At 27.4% G+C, this 8,914-nt stretch overlaps 1 pseudogene; it reads right to left on the bottom strand.

Moving 5' to 3' along the window:
- Positions 1-1,389: 1,389 nt before the first annotated feature.
- Positions 1,390-8,914, bottom strand: part of LOC143227010 (uncharacterized) — a 29,946-nt pseudogene continuing 22,421 nt past the window's right edge.

The raw sequence follows: 8,914 nt of genomic DNA, 5'->3' as shown, positions 1-8,914 counted from the left end.
TTCTATACTAAAATAATATAACTTATATTACAATAAACATATCATAACTATTATAACAGATATGGTACAATAATGCCATTTACAATACAGAAAAACAAATGATAACTACTACAACTGTTATAGTCAATAATATCACTTATACTTCAATAAACATATCATAACTATCACAACTGATATTGTACACTAATATCACTTATAATACAATAAACAAATATTAACTATTACAACTTCTATAGTGCAATACTAACACTTCTAATACAATAAACAAATGATAATTATTACCGTTATTATAGTACAACACTGTCACTTATAATACAATAAATAAATCACAAATATTACAACTTTTATAGTGCAATAATATTATTTAAAACAGAATAAACAAATCATAACTATTACAACTCTTATAATTCAACATTATAGCTTTTAATAGAAAAACAAATCACAACTATCGCAACTGTTATAGTCAGTAATTTCACTTATAATTCAATAAAAAAATAATAAATATTACAACTGTGACAGTACAATACCAACACATATAATACAATAAACAAATGATAATTATTAAAGCTATTATAGTACAATACTGTCACTAATAATACAATAAATAAATCACAAATGTTACAACTTTTAGAGTGCAATAATATTACTTAAAATAGAATAAACAACTCATAACTATTACCACTCTTATAATACAGCAATATAACTTTTGATAGAAAAAAAATCAAACCATAACTATTAGAACTGTTAGAGTACAATAATGTCACATATAATACAATAAATATATCTTAACTATCCAACGGGTATGGTAAAATAATATCATTTACAATATAATAAAGAAATCATATCTTTTATAACTGTTATAGGACACTACTATCACTTAAAATACAATAAATAGATCATAACTGTTACAACTGTTATAGTCAATATCACTTATAAAACAATAAAACTCATAACTATTACAAGTGTAATAGTACAATAATAATACTTATAATACAATAATCAAGTCATAACTGTTACAGCTTTTATAGTACAATAATATCATTTACATTACAACAAAAATAATAATTATTACATTTGTTATTGTATCATAGTATCAATTATAACACAATAAACAAAGCATAACTATTACAATTGTTACACTACGACAATATCACTTATAATACAATAACTAAACCATAACTATTAGAACTATTATCGTACAATAATATCACTTACAATACGATAAACAAATCATAACTATTACAACTATTATAGTACAATACTATCACTTACAATACAATAAACAAATTATAAGTATTACAACTGCTATAGTACAATAATATCATTTTAATACAATGTACGTTTTTTGTCAATGTTTTCTTAGTAATTATAGTTTTATTTACTGTCGTTAAATAAAGCCTTTGTTAAATCACTAGTCGTGTCTGTTATGTGTATGGATATCTAGGTATATGAGAAATGTTTATTCTTAAATGTATATACAGTTTGAAATGTTTCACACTTTTTGTTTCTTTACGAAAAGAGTGCATCTTTGCAAATGGTATTTTGAGACTAACTGTTGCTTCCACGGAGGTGAGAAGTTGTATACTCCACTTTCATAAAGCTGTCATTTCTACCTCAAACATTTTGTTTGGATCTGGAGGGAGTTCGTCGGGAATCTGTCTTTTTTCTCACATAGTCATACTGATCCTGTCCGCAAATAACCTAAGGGAATAGATATATCACATACTATTAGTTTTGTCTTAAATTCAAAAAATGAGCTAATCTGAGAAGAGAGAAAGTTTATCCAACAATAAATCACAAGTGAAAGAAACATCATACGTATCGGGTAAGTTTTATATTCCTAAGATATTTGTTTCAATTCAAAGTAATGTGAAGAACTGAAATGTTGCGTAAATGATACAATGTACGGTAGAAATTACGTAAAGAAATTATAATTGTTACCGCTGGAGAAGGCGGTCAAGCTGTTATTATAGGTTCTTCTTTATCTTTTAATATCTATCATTATCGAAATATTCTTTGCTGATGGGATAGAATGACCGGTTTTTCACGTGCTGTATCCGATGATTCTGTGTAGGAACAGAGTAGTTCCATTTAAGATGAATGTTTAGAATGTATCAGAAATAATATGATTCTATATCTTGTACAAATGTTTATAATTTTCCACTTTTGATAACGGAAGTTATGAAATGAAAAAAATTATTAACTGTCAATCGCATTAGATTACAGAAGTAATTAGCCCCGTGTTTTAGTTAAGTTCTTTCCAAATAGTAACTCGCTTTATGATTTGAGTTCACGTAATTATGTATGTTCATGCTATCTATTGTACGTCGTCCGTTGTGAGCTGTTCCAGGTTTACGTACAGCGCCATCTTGCTTGAATAAACAAATAATTGAAAGTAACCAAGAACTGCATTCAGGTTAAGGTTTGTTTTGTTTTTTTCATTTACTTTAAGTAATTCACCATTTAACTCACAAGCCTCATGACGAACACGTTACCCAGGTATAGAATAACATATTTTCGTTTCTGCGCAACTGTGGTTTAATATGAGCTTTACTTTCGAGTATCATAACATATATACGTATAAACATATTACTTTAAGTTTGTTAGAACTGTAAGATATGTTTGTTAATTACAGGATCTAATAAATAAATACATTTTTGGGTGTTTTTAATGAAGTTCGCCTTGTTAATTTCTTAACTACTTAATTTGTACAAGTAGATGTCATATTATTACACAGTTAGACTTACCAGTTATAAGATAAACATCTTACTTAAAAATAACTTTGATAATTATGATGTATTAAAAGTTCAAAACAAATATGTGAACACTTACCAGTCAGAGGTAATATTTCATACCTTTTGACATTTCTTGAGACAAATGTTCACAGTTCCAACAAACAGGACATAATATGATAAAGGAAATTTGAAGGCCCTCAACTTGGCAGACAACATGTTCCCATCGTCGGAGGAATAAAAATTACCGAAAATGTACGAATCAATAGAGCAGCTGGTGATTAAAAAAACTAATAAAAACCTACTGTACACAAATACTTTATTTAATAATAATAACAACACATAATCAACCTGTTTAGTACCTGATTTGATATTGATATCAACACAATAAACTTAATACCACAGAATACACCACTACAAAACCTAATTATTTACGATAGCTTCAAGAAATACACTAATGTAACACCCATATTAAAAAATGATAACTTCACAGAATACACCACTTTAATACCTAATTTAATAATGATAACTTAAATATAACCCAAATTAATAATGAAAACTTAACAGAATACAAGAGTATAATACCTAATTATTAATGATAATTTAACAGAATACACCACTGTAATACCTACTTTAATAATAATAACTTCACAGAGTACTACACTGCAATACCTAATTATATAATGATAACTTTACAGAATACAAAACTGTGGTACAAAATTATTAATAATAACTTCAAAGAATACACCACTGTAATAATTTTTTTATAATGACAGCACCACAATGTACACCATGGCAATATCTAACTTAAAAATGATAACTTCAGAGAATACGCCACTGTCTTACTTAATTCATAATAATAACTTCACTGAATACACTACTGTAATAGCTAATTTAAAATGATAACATATTACACCACTGTAATACCAAATTTTAATGATAATTTCTCACAATACATCATTTAAATACTTATTTAATAATGACAATATAACAGTGTATATCGCTGCCATACCTAATTTAAAAATGATAACTTCACAGAATACACCACTGTAATACCTAATTTAATAAAGATAATTTCACAGAATACAAGACTCCAATACCTAATTTAATAATGATCACGTTAAAGAATAAACAAGTGTAATATTTTACAAGTGTAAATGATTTAATAATGATAACATCAAATAATACAAAACTTTAATTCCTTCACTTAATAACGATTGCATCACAGAATATAGGACTGTAATACTGAATTTTATAATGATAATTTTACAAAATACACCACTGTATTACCATAATTTAATAATAATAACTTAACAGAATTCACAACCGTAATATCTAATTACTAATGTTAACTTTACAAAATACACTAATGGAAAACCTAGTTATCAATGATAATTTCACAGAATACACCACTGTAATATCTAATTTAATAATGATATTTTCACGGAATACTCCACTAAATCTTTATTTAATAACAATAACTTCACAGAATATTCTGCTGTAATACATGATTTAATAATGATAACTTCACAGAATACTCCACTTTAATAACTAATTTAATAATGATAATATTATAGAATACACTACTGTAATACCTAATTTAGTAATTATAACTTCACAGAATACCAACTGTACTATTACAGTGTACACCACTTCCATACTGTGTTACATAATTTGAAAATGAATACTTCACCTAATACATCACAGTTATACTGATTACTAATGATAACATCACGGTGTACACCATTGTAATACTCATTTAATAGTGATGATATCACAGTGTACACCACTATAATACCTAACTTAATAATAATAGCTTTACACAATAGTCTACTGTAATTCATTCAATTAATAACCATAGCTTACAGACTGCAGCACTGTAATACTTAATTAAATAATGTAAATTTGACAGAATACACCACTGTAATACCTAATCATTAATTATACCTTCACCGAATAAACCAGTGTAATTCCTTGATTTAATAATGATAACTTTACATATTACACCACTGTAATACCTAATTTAACAATGATAAATTTACAGAATACACCAATGTAATACCTAATTATTAATCATAACTTAACAAAATACACAACTGTAATACGAAAATATTGATAATAGCTTCACAGAATATCACACTGTAATAAATTTAATAATGACAATATTACAGTGTACACCACTGCCATATTTAATTTAAAAATGATAACTTAACATAATAAATACTGTTTTACATAATTTAATAATGATAACTTCAAAGAATACAAAACTCTAATTTCTTCACTTAATAAGATAACGTCGCAGAACACAGCACTATAATACCTAATTTAATAATGATAACTTAACAGAATATAAGACTGTAATAACTAATATAATAATGATGCCTTTAAGATTACACTTCTGAAATGAGTAATCTCATAATGATAACTTTACAGAATACACGATGGTAATTCCGTAATTTGATAATCGTAACTTCAAAGAATACAGCAGTGTAACATACCATTGTAATACCTAATTTAGTAATGATATCCTCACAAAATACACCACTGTAATACCTAATTATTAATGGTAGCTTCACAATATACACTACTGTAATACATTTCTTAATAAAGATAACTTCACAGGATACACCAGTTAAAAACCTAATTTAATAATGATAACTTTATAGAATAGACGAATATAATTCTGTAATTTAATAATGATCACTTCACAGAATGCACGACTATAATTCCGTAATTTTATGATGATAACTTCACAGAATACAGCACTTTAGTACACCATTGTCATACTTCATTTAGTAATAATATCTTCCCAGCATATACCACTTTAATAAGTAATTATTAACAGAAGTTCACAAAATACACCACTATAATACACTATTATTAGTGATAACTTCACATAATACACCTCTTTATTACAATTTTTTATTGATAACTTAACAGGATACACCTCTGTAATTCCCAATTATTAATGGTAACTTCACAAAATACACCACTGTAATTCCTAATTATTACAAATAATTTTACAGAATGCACCTCTGTAAGCCTTCTTTAATAACAATAACTTCACAGAATACGCCACTGTAATACCTAATTATTAATGGTAACATCACAAATACACCACTGGAATACGTAATTATTAATGTTAACTTCACAGAATACACCACTATACTACCTAGTTTAATAATGATAAGTCCAGAGAATACACCATTGTAATTCTTAATTTAATAATGATAACTTCACAGAATATTTATCTAATTTAATAATGACAACGTAAGAGAATACAACAATCTCATACTTAGTTACTAATGGTAACTTCACAAAATGCTTCACTGGAATACCTAATTATTATTGATAACTCCTCAGAATACACCACTATAATAACTAATTCAATGGTGATAACTTAACAGAATATACACCTCGGTAATACCTGATTTTAATAATAGCTTGAGAGAATACACCACGGTCATAAAATAATGTAATAATCATAACTTCAAAAATACATCACTGTAATCAATTCAATCAATAACGACAATTTTACAGTGTATTATATGAAATTATCAATAATAATTAAGTTATAGTGTTGTATCTCTGTTATCAATAAATTTGGTATTACATTGACGCATTCTGAAGCCATATAGGTCACTAAGTGGAATGTCTTTGTAAGGTGTCAGAATAACTTCCATGGTAACCTAACTAGAGGTCATGCGTAGCATTTTTTAGGATGCAGTAGTATAGTATTAATAATGATAACTTAACATAATATATCACTGTAATAGCATTTTAAAATTAATAATGATAACTTCACAGAATACAACACTGTAATACATCTTTTGTAATACTTTATTGAAGTAATGATATCTTCTAATGAATACTCTACTGTAATACCTAATTATTAATGATAGCACTTAACAGGATACACCATTGTAATACCTAATTTAATAATTATAATTTCAATTGGATAAAACAATATAATACCTAATTTAATAATGATAACTTCACTGAATACACCACTATATTACCTAGTTATTAATAATAGCTTCTGAAAATACCTGCTCTAATACCTTAATTTAATAAAGAGATAACTTCACAAAATAAACCACTGTAATAACTAATTTAATAATCATACTTTTGCAGTGGTGTAGTGTTCTGCTGAAGTTATCGTATATCAGGTATTATAATGGCATATTGTCGTTTAGTTGTCATTAAATTAGGTATTACAGTGACGTATGATAGTGGGTAGAATGTCTTAGTAAGGAGTCATTAAAACTACGAAGATAACTAACTTTTGGTCATGAATGCAGGGTCTCAATGTATGGGTCAGAAGATAACTTCACATAATATAGCTCTGTAATACCTAATGTAATAATGATATATTCACAGAAGATACATTACTGTGATCCTTATTTAATAGTGACAACTTTATATAACACATTCCTGTAATACCTAATTTAATAATGATAACATCACAGTATACTTCACTGTAATACCTAATTTAATAATTATAACTTCACAGAATACGCCATTGCAATACCTAATTTAATTGTGATTACTCTTCAGAATACATCATTGTATTCGTCTTACCATTCATGATGATGACTTCTTCCTGTTCATGTTGAAGATCAGTAACTTTCAGATAACTTGTAAGAAGGCCGTATGTTGTTGCTGAAGAAGATTCAATACATGTTGTATTAATTTCGTTCTTGCCTGTTTTAAGACAATATACATATTACTAAGTTTAAGTGTCAATAAATAATGTCGTTTTATAAAATTAGAAAGTGTAAGGTATTATCATATCTTAGCATATCAGAATGCAAACAGTATTCCTGTAGAGAGGAATCCCAGATATATATCATTAGAAACAGGAATATACAGATATTTATCGATATAAATAGGAATATACAGATGTTTATCAAAAAACATGAATATACAGATGTATATCAATAGAAACAGGAACATACAGATGTGTATCAATAGAAACAGGAATATACAGATGTGTATTAATAGAAACAGGAATCAAAGATGTATATCAATAGAAACAGGTATCCACAGAGGTATATCAATAGAAATAAACTATACAGGTGTATATCAATAGAAACAGGAACATACAGATGTGTATCAATAGAAACAGGAATATACAGATGTGTATCGACAGAAACAGGAATCAAAAGATATATATCAATAGAAACAGGTATCCACAGATGTATATCAATAGAAAGAACAGGAACATACAGATGTATATCTCCATAGAAACAGGAACATACAGATGTATATCAATAGAAACAGGAATACACAATCTGATACTAGTATCCAACTGTAATTGCATTGTCCAGCTCTAAATCTAAAGTCCATTTCTAAGCGTAATGTCCAACTTTAACGGCAATGTCCAACTTTAACTCGAATGTCAAAGTCTAACTCTAATGTCAAACCTTAAGTCTAATGTCCAATTCTAACGCCAATGTCCAACTCACTCGCGATTTTCTCATCTAAGTAAATTAACATTTCCAAAGATGTTCCAGGTTTCACGTTCAATGTTGTGTCAAGAATTTTGCCTCCTTGCTTGAAGGCAACGTTAAGAAAAGGAAGAGGTGCCCGGGCAACAAATGTTGTTGGTGATATTGACTTGCCTGCAAAAAAAATCGTTTCTTATAAATCTCACTAATTGAAAATATGTTTTGATTAGAGAAAATATTGTATAAAATATATTCCAAAGTGTAGGTAAACGTTTATCTTGAAATGTTATAAAATCTTCACATTTTGATCGTCTCTATTGTATTGTTGTATTATTATACTTCACATTTTACTGTCGCTGTTTGTATTGTATTATTGTGTATTTCACATTTTACTGTCGTCTTTTTTGTATTGTTGTATGATTGTGTACATCACATTTTACCGTCGCTGTTTGTATTGTATTATTGTGTACTACTTCACATTTTTACTGTCGCTGTTTGTATTGTGATGTATTATTGTGTACTTCACATTTTTACTGTCGCTTTTTGTATTGTTGTATGATTGTGTACTTCACATTTTACTGTCGATGTTTTGTATTGTTGATTATTGTGTACTTCACATTTTTTACTGTTGCTGTTTTGTATTATTGTGTACTTCCACATTTTACTGTCGATGTTTGTATTGTTGTATTATTGATGTGTAATTCACATTTTGTTTGTCACTGTTTTGTATTA

This window comes from Tachypleus tridentatus, chromosome 9 (assembly GCF_004210375.1).
Source record: "Tachypleus tridentatus isolate NWPU-2018 chromosome 9, ASM421037v1, whole genome shotgun sequence".
NCBI classification, from domain to species: domain Eukaryota; kingdom Metazoa; phylum Arthropoda; class Merostomata; order Xiphosura; family Limulidae; genus Tachypleus; species Tachypleus tridentatus.
The sequence above is the reverse complement of the archived record's forward strand: the minus strand, read 5'-3'. Positions and strand labels throughout refer to the sequence as shown.